At 38.5% G+C, this 11,763-nt stretch overlaps 1 long non-coding RNA gene across 1 annotated transcript; it reads left to right on the forward strand.

Annotated features, from left to right (window-relative positions):
* Positions 1-8,934: 8,934 nt before the first annotated feature.
* LOC109267350 (uncharacterized) lies at positions 8,935-11,416 on the forward strand. Its single transcript, XR_002080052.2, has 3 exons — positions 8,935-9,031; positions 9,156-9,237; positions 11,286-11,416. It is a non-coding gene; the product is annotated as an uncharacterized LOC109267350 (long non-coding RNA).
* Positions 11,417-11,763: the final 347 nt, after the last annotated feature.

Consider the following 11,763-nt stretch of genomic DNA (forward strand, 5'->3'; position numbering starts at 1 on the left):
GCGACTGTGCCTTTTCTTTTCCAAAAAACCCCAATACCATGTTGAATGACTCACATGTTGCTCCTTTTCCTGCACCTGATTGCGCAATTTTCCCTGGATGCTGGCTAATTTGGGGAACTACAGAAAGTGCCAGTCTCCAGGCAACACTTGAAGGGTGTTAAAGAACTGAACATGAGCCAGAAAGAATGTGTGGTGCATTTCAAAAATAAAAAGGAAACCTGTACTACAAAGCCACAGTAATCAAATAGTGTGGAAATACCTTGAAGACAGACATACAGACCAATGAAGTAGAATAGAGAGCCCAGAAATAAACCGTTACATATATGATGGAGTGATTTTTGACAAGACCAGTCAATGAAAAAAGGGCAGTCTTCTCTATAAATATTTTTGGGAAACTTGATACCTACATGCAAGAGAATAAAATTGGACCCTTACCCTAAGTCTTTTACAAAAATTAACTCAACATCAATATAAGACCTAAAAGCTAAAAACATAAAACCCTCAGAAGAAGAGAAAGCTTTATAATCCGATTTGACATTGATTTCTGGGATATGGAAAAAGCATAGGCAACGAAAGATAAATTGGATTTCATTAAAAATGAAAAACTTGTGCATCAAAGGACATTATTCACAGTGAAAAGGCAATCCACAGAATGGGAGAAAACATTTGTAAATCATATATCTAATAAAAAACCAATATTCAGAATATGTAAGGAACTCCTACAACTGGCCAATTAAATGAGTAAAGGACTGGAATAGACGCTTATATAGAGAAGATATACACAGATGACCAATAAGCACATGAAAGATGATCAACATCACTAATCACCAGAAAAATGCAAACCAAACCATGATAAGATTTCATATCCATTAGGATAACTATTATAAAAAACAAAAAGAGTGCTTGGCTGGTTCAGTTGGTAGTGTGTGCAACTCTTGATATCAGGGTCATAAGTTCAAGTCCCACGTTGGGAGTAGAGTTTGTATAGCAGAGTGTGTGTGTGTGTGTGTGTGTGTGTGTGTGTGTGTGTGTGTGTGTGTATATATATATATATATATATCAGCAAGAAAATAACAGTGTTGGCAAGGATGTAGAGAAGCTGGAACCCTTGTGTGTTGCTGGTGGAAATGTGAAATGGCTCTACCGCTGCGGAAAACAGTATGGCAATTCCTCAAAAAATTAAACGGAAGTACCATATGATCCAGCAATTTCACTTCTGGCTATATACCCCAACGAAATGAAAACAGAGACTTAGATAATTGCACACCAATGTTCATAGCAACATTATTTATAATAGCTAAAAAGTGAAACAATCCAAATGTCCATCAATAAATGGATAAACAAAATGTGATATTCTTGGAATATTATTCAGCCTTAAAAAGGCGCTCTCTCTCTCTCTCTTAAAAAGGAATGGAATTCTGACACCTGCTACAACACGGATGAACCTTGAAGACATTATGCTGAGTGAAATAAGCCAAACACAAAAGGACAAATATATGATTCCATTTATATAAGGTGTCGAGAGTAGTCAAATTCATAGAGAAATTAGAATGGTGGTTGCCAGTGACTTGGAGCAACAGGGATTGGGAGTTTGTGTTTAAAGTTCTGGAGATGGACGGTAGTGTGGTTGCAACATCCTGTACTTAATGCTACAGCACTGCACACTTACAAATGGCTAAATTGGTGAATGTTATGTATATTTTACCACAAATTCTTAAAAAAGAGTCTCAGTGGATAAAGAAAATAAAACTTGTGTGACATTTTCTTTTCTGAGCAACCTGAGAATAATTTAAAAGTAGTTTTGTTGGGATGCCTGGCTGGCTCAGTCAGTGGAACCTGCAACTTGATTTCAAGGTTGTGAGTTTGCGCCCTATGTTGGGTGTGGAGCCTACTTAAGAAAAAAAGAAAAGAAAAAAAAGTAAATGTGGTTTTGTTTAAGGAAATGAAGAATCTATGGTCCACCAGTGGAATTAAGAAAAACCCTGTAGCACTAGAGAAACTAGTAATGATGTTAGAAGAATTGGTGTGTCCTTGAGAGAAGCAAAAGTCTTGCAGTTCACTCTGTCCATACTCAGAAAAATGTCCTTGACCTAAGAAATGACAGCTGAGAATGGAACCAAATTCAACATTTTAGTACAGCCAAGAACGAAGACTCTAGCATCAAAGCTGAAGATTACCAGAATGTTACAGGAATTGGTGGCAACAAGGGTGAGTCCCTTTTGAAAATAAGCAAACCATTAATCATCCTTCTGCTTGGTATTAAGCAATTCTAGTGAAGAGTAGAATTCTTATAATGGACATCTTTGCTGATCTCAGATAATTCATATGGAAATCAAAGGACAAATAGCCTAACCAAATTTGAAGGTGAAAAACAAAGTTGGAGGACAAATATTACCTGACTTAAAAACATTTATAAAGCTGGTTGGGATTCTCTCTCTCTCTCTCTCTGCCCCTCCCCCCCCCATCAAAATAAATAAACATTAAAAAAATAAAAATAAAATAAAATCTTTAAAAAATGCATATTACTGAGAACAGCCAACCTGAAAAGTTTGCATACTGTGTGATTCCAACTACGTGACATTCTGGAAAAGGCAAAACAATGGAGACAATAAAAAGATCAGTGGTCAAGGGGAGAGAGAGATGAATAGGTGGAGCAGAGAGGATTTTTATAGCAGTGAAGTCATTCTGTAGGATACTATAATGGTAGATAACATGTCCTTACACATTTGTTAAAGCCCATAGAAGTTACAACGTTAATGCAAACTATGGACTTTGGGTGGTAATGATGTGTCAATGTAGATTTATTGATTTAAAAAAATGTACCACTCTGGTATAAGGTGCTGATAACTGGGGATGTGTGGAAGCAGAGGGTATACGTTAACTCTCTGTCCTTTCCCTTCAGTTTTGCTGTGAACCTAAAGCTGCTCTTAAAAGTCTATTATAAAATACATGAGTCAAAAACTAATAGAACTGAAAGGAGAGAGAAATCTACCATTGAAGTTAAAGATTTCAATATTTCTCTCTCAATAAAGCAAGTATACAGAAAAATAAGTAAAAATATGGAAGACATAAACTCCTTTATCAACCAATTTGATGTAATTGACATTTATGGTACACTTCCTCAGCAGCAGAATACACATTTTTTTTCAAAAGCACGCAGAATATAGGCTATATTTATGGGCTGTAAAAAAAGCCTCAGTATATAGTCAGACTGATTCAAGTCACACAAAGTATGTTCTCTGACTATAATGGAATTAAAATAGAAATCCATTAGGAGAAAGATATCTGAAAAGTCTTCAAATATTTGGAAACCAGATAACATATCCCACATGGGTCAAAGAAATCAATCAAAATTAGAAAGTAGTTTGAACTGAATAGAAATTAAACAACATATCAGAATTGTTGGGATGCTACTAAAGCAGTACTTAGGGGGAAATTCATAGTACTCAACATTTACTTTAAAAAAGAATAAAGTTATCAAATTATTGACAACAGCCTCCATGTTAAGACATTAGACAAAGAATAACAAATTAAACCTAAAATAAGCAAAAGAAATGAAAATGTTTCTATTAAACAATTTTTTTAACGTTTATTTATTTTGAAAGAGAGAGAGAGCGCTCCAGACAGGGAGGGGCAGAGAGAGAGGGAGACAGAATCCCAAGCAGGCTCTGTGCTGCCCATGGGGCTCAATATGGAGCTCAAAGTAGGGTTTGAAGTGAGACTTGAAGTGGGGCTCAAACTCAAGAACCATGAGATCATGACCTGAGCTGAAACCAAGAGTCAGATGCTTAACCTACTGAGCCACCCACACACCCTTAAAGATTTTACTTTTAAGCAATCTCTGCACCCAATATGGGACTCAAACTGACAACCCTGAGATCAGGAGTTGCTTGCTCTTCTGACTGAGCTAGCCAGGCACCCCTCTGTAATACGCATTTAAGTTTCCTCATGTCTTTTCATGGCTTGATAGCTCATTTCTTATAGCTCTGAATAATATTCTATTGTCTGGATAGACCACAGTTTATTTTGTCCATTTCCCTACTGAAGGGCATTTTGGTTGCTTCCAAGTTTTGGCAATTATGAATAAAGCTGTTATTAACATCAGTGTGCAAGTTTTTATGTGGATATAAGTTTTCAGCTCATTTGGGTAAACAGCAAGAAGCATGACCACTGGATTGTGTGGTAACAGTATGTTTAGTTTTGTAGAAATTGTCAAACTGTCTTCCAAAGTGGCTGTACCATTTTGCATTCCCATCACCAATGAGTGAGAGTCCCTGTTGCCTCTCATCCTTGCCAGCATTCAGTGTTGTTACTGTTTTTTGATTTTTAACGATTCTAATAAGTGTGTAGCAGTGGGGTGCCTGGGTGGCTCAGTTGGTTGAGTGTCCGACTTTGGCTCAGGTCATAACCTCATGGTTCATTAGTTTGAGCCCTGAATCAGGCTCTGTGCCAGCAGCTCAGAGCCTGGATCCTGCTTCGGATTCTGTGTCTCCCTCTCTCTCTGTCCCTCCCCTGCTCATGCTCTCTCTCAAAAATAAATAAACATTAAAAAAAAAAGTATCTCACTTTTTAAAGTATAATTTATTGTCAAGTTGGCTAACATACAGTATATACAGTGTGCTCTCGGTTTTGGGGGTAGATTCTCATGATTCATCTCTTACGCCCAACACCCAGTGCTCATCCCAATCTCGTTTTAATTTGCATGTCCTTTATGACATACAACATTGAGCATTGTTTCATATGCTTATTTGCCATTTGTATGTCTCCTTTGGTGAGGTGTCTGTAAAGCCCTTTGCCCATTTCTTAATCAGATTGTTAATTTTCTAATTGTTAAGAGTTCTTTGTATATTTCAGGGTGCTTGGGTGTCTCAGTCAGTTAAGCATCTGACTCTGAATTTCAGCTCAGGTGTTAACCTCACAGTTCCTGAGTTTGAGTCCTGCGTCTCTCTCTGCCCCTCCCCTGCTCATGCTCTCTCTCTCTCTCCCTCTCTCTCTAAATAAATAAATAAACTTAAAAAAAAAAAAAGAGTTCTTTATATATTTTGGATAACAATCCTTTGTCAAATATGTCTTTTGCAAATATTTTCTCCCAGTTTGTGGCTTGTCTCATCATTCTCTTGACAGTGTCTTTTACAGAACAGAAGTTTTTAATTTTCATTAAGTCCAGATAATAATAATTATTATTTCTTTCATGGATTGTGTCTTTGGTGTTTTATCTAAAAAAGTTGTCATCATACACAAAGTCACCTAGACTTTATCCTATGTCATTTTCTAGGAGTTTTATAGTTTTGTGTTTTACATTTAAGCCTATGATTCATTCTATTTTTATTTTTTTAAGTTTGTTTACTTTGAGAGAGAGAGGGAGAAAGAATCCCACGCAGGTTCTGTGATGTGAGCACGGAGCCCGATGCAGGGCTCAAACTCATGAAAGGTGAGGTCATGATCTCAGCTGAAACCAATAGTCGGATGGATGCTAAACTGACTGAGCCACCCAGCAACCCAAGCCTATGATTCATTTTAAATCATGATCCCTGAGTACCTGTCATTTTAGTATGTGTGACAAAATGGGGAGTTTACACATAAAATACTTCTGTATACTGAAGAACAGTAGTTATTTTGAGAAAAATCATTGGTGTAGTTATTTGAGTGATGAGCTGATCTACCTGCTTTCTTCATGTTTAAGAAATGAGTGAAGGTGGGGCACCTTGGTGGCTCAGTCAGTTAAGTGTGACTTTGACTTGAGTCATGATCTCACAGCTCCTGAGTTTGAGTCCCACATTGGCTCTGTGCTGATAGCTCAGTGCTTGGAGCCTGTGGATTGTGTCTCCCTCTCTCTCTGCCCCTCCCCCACTCACCTCTGTCTCTCTGTCTCTCTTTCTCTCTCTCTCATAAATAAATAAAAGTTTTAAAAAATTACTATTTAAAAAAAGAAATGAATGAAGGTGTTCAAAGGGAAAAAAAGGAAGAAAAATCATTTATGAATATGACAGAAAAACTATGGTTATTCAGATTTGGGAATTTTCTTGAAAATGAGCAAATTGAACCTGTCACCTAAGAAAAATAAGTGTATTAGGGTGCCTGACTGGCTCAGTCAGTGGAGAATGCAACTCTTGATTGGGGTCCTGAGTTTAAGCCCCACATTGGGCATAGAGCTTACTTAAAAAAATAATCGAGGGGTGCCTGGGTGGCTCAGTTGGTTAAGTGTCTGAATTCGACTCAGGTCTTGATCTCACAGCTCATGAGTTCAAGTCCTGCATCAGGCTCTGTTGCTGACAGCGTGGAGCCTGCTTGGGATTCTGTCTTGCTCTCTGCCCCTCTCCTGCTTTCTCTCTTTCTTTCAAAATAAAAAAATAAACTTAAAAAAAGAAAAATCTAAAAAATTAAAAAATATAATTGATGATATTTGTTGACAATGATAAAATTTGAGCTTTTGAGTGAAAGAATTTTGGAAAAAGTATATCTGCCACCATGAGCTTGACAGCTTCCCAAAACTTAAAGACTTTTAAAAAAACCAAAAATACTAAGCTAGCTAGCTAAATATAAATAGACATAGATATATTTGACACTGTATAGTGATATGTGTCAACATTTATAATATCTACATAACCCAGTGAAACAATACTTCACAAATGACAATGATGTCACAAAATTATGAATGGGTAAACGATCCATTCAAAGTGCAAAATAGATCCATAAACTTTAGTGTAATAGAGAATAAAAAGTTTACTGACAATGTAGTTTTATTTATTTATTTTTAAGCAATCTGTATACTCAATGTGGGGCTCAAACTCACAAACCCAAGATTAAGAGTCACATGTTCTACTGACTGAACCAGCCTGGCACCCCAATAATGTGGTTTTAGATTCTCCATTGCAACTAACCATTACAAAACTACCACTTGTTGACTTTTGATGTAGTATCAAAGTAGGATATCCACAGTTATCTAAATTTTATTTAGATACTTCTCTTATCCTTCATGAGGGTGGATTGTTCACATTCTTCAACCACAACAATTTTTCATAACAAATTTAATGCAGGATCAAATAAAAGAATCCAGCTTTCTATTAAGCTTGACATTAAAGACATTGGCAAAAAATATATATATAAAGTAATGCCATTCTTCTCACTACATTTTTTTTTCTTTTTTTAGAGGGGCAACCAGAAGTTTCTTTTATTTTAATTTTTTTAAAATTTATATCCAAATTAGTTAGCATATAGTGCAACAATGATTTCGAGAGTAGATTCCTTAGTGCCCCTTACCCATTTAGCCCATCCCCCCCCCACAAACCCTCCAGTAACCCTCAGTTCTCCATGTTTATGAGTCTCTTCTGTTTTGTCCCTCTCGCTGTTTTTATATTATTTTTGTTTCGTCTTCTCACTACATTTAAAATTTTTTTGGAAAATAGTAATTTTGTACAAAAAGTATATTAACATCAATGAATTTATCTTTTAAAAAGTTATTATGTTTTTAGTTTTGTAATGTGTATTTTTGAGAGAGAGAGGGAGAGACAGAGTGTGAGTTGGGGAGGGGCAGAGTGAGAGGGAGATACAGAATCCGAACCAGGCTCCAGGCTGTGAGCTATCAGCACAGAGCCCAATGCAGGGCTCGAACCCACAAACTGCGAGATCATAACCTGAGCTGAAGTCAGATGCTTAACTGGCTGAGCCTCCCAGATGCCCCTAAAACATTAATATGTTAAGCATTTCTTAATTTTATTTTCTAATATAGTAAATCCTTATAGCAATATATATTAAAGCTCTTTGGGGTCCTCAGTAATATGTAAGAATGTCAAAGGATCTTGAAACCAAAGAATTTGAAAACCTCACCCCAGAGAAACAGGCTCAGTAGATACTTGGTCTGCCTTCCAAAGATCAAAGAGTTTGAGAAGCCTGTTCTATAACACTCTCCATTATAGTGGACCCATGAACCACATGGGTTTGAACTGCACGAGTACATTTAGATGCTGATTTTTTACAGTACTGTAACAGAATTTTCTGTTCTTTGTGATTTTCTTAACATTTTTTCTCTAGCTTACTTTATTATAAGAATACAGTATCTAATACATACAGTATACAAAATATATGTTAATTGACTATGATGTTGGTAAGGTTTTCAGTCAACAGTAGGCAATTAAGTTTTGGGGAATCAAAAGTTAAACGTGAATTTTTGATGGGGAGGGCAGTCAGTGCCCCTAATACTCCCCATTTCCTGCTTCAAGGGTCAGCTGTATATAGTTGGTATCTTAGGAGGCTGATGCCGGGCCCACCTACATTAGGCACCTCCCTCAGCCATTGCTAACCAATCCAAAGCCAAAGTTTGTCTGAGAGAGGTAATCAGTATCCTCACACTCAGTGGGGAATCAGGACACCAGTCTTGATATTCTTAACCAACTGAGCCATTCAGGTGCCCCTCCAGTCTTGATATTCTTAACCTCTCCCATACTACCTAGTGTTTCGCTACTGTGCAGTTTTGACACTCAGGTGAGGCAAGATGAGACCCTGCCTTTCTGTTTCTCATTCCCAGCTTGTTCCCACTCTGGTGGAAGGACTTCCTCCTCCATATGTGTCAGGAATCTGTGCTCTCTGTGGCTTATTCTATGGTCACTTCTCTAAAAGGCATTGTTTCTTTTTATGTAGAAAAACTAGTTTAGAATTTCTGAGAAACACCTCTTTATTTTTCAAAAAATTCTGGCTTTCAAGACTATTGTCTCACTGTGAACTTTTAAAAAGTCTAACCTGAAGTGCAAAGCCGAGCCATAATTTCTTTGTTTTAGCCAGAGTTCATCTTTCTCTTCCCTCAGGCAGTAAGCTTCAGTCTCATTGTCTGAGGTTGGCAGGATGGGGCGGGGGGGGGGGGGGGGGGGGGGTTGGGGGGAGAGGATGAGCTACCTGGAAGGGAAAGTACGTTGTTACCCAATAATTATGGATTGCAGGTGCTCATTAGGTTGAAGAAAAAGTTCAAAACACTGAGATCCAGGGTATCGAGTACAGCAAATCCGTGTGTGTATTGGAATAGGAGATTTACCACCAGGTGAGTTGGAGAAAAAACTCCATAGATTTCAAATATCTTTCTCAGCTCTGCATATGTACATGTATGTTGAATCATAGAGAATTCTTTAGATGCAATTTTAAAGTTCTCTTCTTTTACTTTCAAGAACTGAGGAAATAGGACAGATGGAAAAGCAAGGGGAAGGAAGTGTTTTTGAATGAAGCGCCATCAAGAGAAGGAAGAGTTCAGTAAATGGTCTGACTTCAAATTATATTTCATTTGATGTCAAATTATATTAAAATTATCAAATTTAAAATGGTACAGCTGAAGGGATAAACAAAGGCGTACCAGTATTATGTACTGCTTTCAGTGTACTTGGGAATGAAAAAAAGACTCACCTCTCCTCAATTTATTTGCAAAATGTATATTTAGACAACTAAATATACAGTTATCTCTAGTGTTTGTTGAGTCAATACTTCTCTAGTTTAAAATTTTAATTGCAAATAGTATTATTAGCAATCAAATATTTACTGAACACCAACCATGAGTTGAGGATTGGGATGCTGTGGTCCTGGAGGGGAAGAAGGGTGAGAAGATGATGGCACGCTTACTTCATAAGTAGGACAGAGCCTCCCATGTCAGTGTTCAGTGGGCACTGGCCCTTCGTGAAGGGGGAAATCCAGGCACCTCTACTACTTATGGCGACACACCTACATTTGTATCACACACCTACAATGTATGAAGTGCTTTACAAAACATAACACATTTCATCCTCACTACTCTCCTGCTAGGTAGAGATTATCATGCTTATGTAACATGTGAAAATCTGAGGCTTTGACGGGATAAAAGGTCCTCAGTCACACAGCTAGTTGGTAGCAGAGTTGGAGCGGAACCCCATTTCCTGAATCCTGGACCCAAGCCCACCGCTGCCTCCCTTCTGAGAAAGGGAGGGCAGGCCCCACCATGACCGTGGCCACCTGCTTGATTTTGCTCCTTTTCTGGCATTATGATCTCCTGGAGGAATCCCAGGCTCCTCCAGGGGAAAGAAGCTCTACAATTAGACTAAATATAGTCTGGGAGAGGCCGCATCTCATTGGGACTAATTATCCCATCACCCGTCAGAAGAACAAAGAGTGAAGACTTTTCAGGCCTCATCATTTCCATTCCTCTCCCTGGCTTGGGCTTTCATGGGATGGGCCTGGAGACAAATGTGAACAGAAGAGACATGCTGGTGGATTGAAGAATGTCTGGGCTGCCCAGGAAGTGCTTCCCTTTCTAGCATAATGCTGGCATTTAGAACTGGAAGGAACTGGCCTGATGAGAGATTTCTTGGTCCTGGAAATGCCTGGATGGGAGACGTGGGACAAGGAATGGCCCTCGGGACAGTACAACTTGACAGGCAGTCACATCATATATTGATAACCTACCTTGCAAAGTCCTCCTGTTCTTCCATCTAGCAAATGTTTACTGAGCACATGTGCGAGGCATGTGGGGAGTTTGTTAAATATCATGCTGTAAGGAAACCCGAAGAAACCCTCACTGAGTCCCTAAGAGGTGAATTCAAAACAAAAGTTAGAAAAACTCAAGGGGAGAAAGATACTTTGGTCAAGACATGTGCTTGTACCAGTAAGCTTTGGGGTTGAGTGTCAGTACTGAAGACTAATATGTCAAGGGTAAGTTTAAGCCATGAAATACAGTCTCAGGAAGCTTTTGCTAAATTCTTGTTTACATCAAGGAGGTACCATAGCACACCTAGTACCAACCAGTAACACAAATGTTTAAAGTGAGGAATGATGCTTCATAGAACACACAATTCTGTTAGCCACAAGCATTACAAATAATTCTTATCAATTTGTCACTGGCTGTCATGGATGGCTGTGTGATAGAGGCATAACATCTGCAAGTAAGCCCAGATGAATTGTTTTATCAAAGAATCTGTAACAGCACATCTGTGACAAGTTCCAAGTAAAACACTGCATTGGAAAAAATGGTTGGCACGTTTCAGATCACATGTTTGCACGTTATAAAATCAAATCTCATTTCTTAGAAAAGGTACGTAGCTTGTTCAGCGTATGGGACGTGAAATACAGAGTTCAAAGGGTTCACATCATAGTTTGAATCATCATCTAACCAGAGGAGTGGGGACATGCGTGGTACTCACTCGTGGCTATTCAGGCTTCATCAATAACAGTACTGATAATCCGCTAGGATAAGGTGAATGGAAATGGCAAGACAGTCTTGCATTTCATGTGTGCATCCTTCTTCCCTTCCCGATGCATATGCTGTTTCAACACAGGATTCTGCTGCAGAGCCCAGCTGTGAACGAGTCAGGAGCTCCCACCTCTACCCGAAAACCGGAGGAGAGGGAAGTAGGCTAGAACCCAACACAGTGCTTCTGGAAAGCACTTCAGAAGGCAAAGGAGCAAGCTGAGGTGAGGATCTAGGGCTTTTTTTTTTTTTTTCAATATATGAAGTTTATTGTCAAATTGGTTTCCATACAACACCCAGTGCTCATCCCAAAAGGTGCCCTCCTCAATACCCATCACCCACCCTCCCCTCCCTCCCACCCCCCATCAACCCTCAGTTTGTTCTCAGTTTTTAAGGGTCTCTTATGCTTTGGCTCTCTTCCACTCTAACCTCTTTTTTTTTTTTTTTTTTTCCTTCCCCTCCCCTATGGGTTTCTGTTAAGTTTCTCAGGATCCACATAAGAGTGAAACCATATGGTATCTGTCTTTCTCTGTATGGCTTATTTCACTTAGCATAACACTCTCCAG

Source organism: Panthera pardus, unplaced genomic scaffold (assembly GCF_024362965.1).
Source record: "Panthera pardus isolate Hobbes unplaced genomic scaffold, ASM2436296v1 HiC_scaffold_26, whole genome shotgun sequence".
NCBI classification, from domain to species: Eukaryota; Metazoa; Chordata; class Mammalia; order Carnivora; family Felidae; genus Panthera; species Panthera pardus.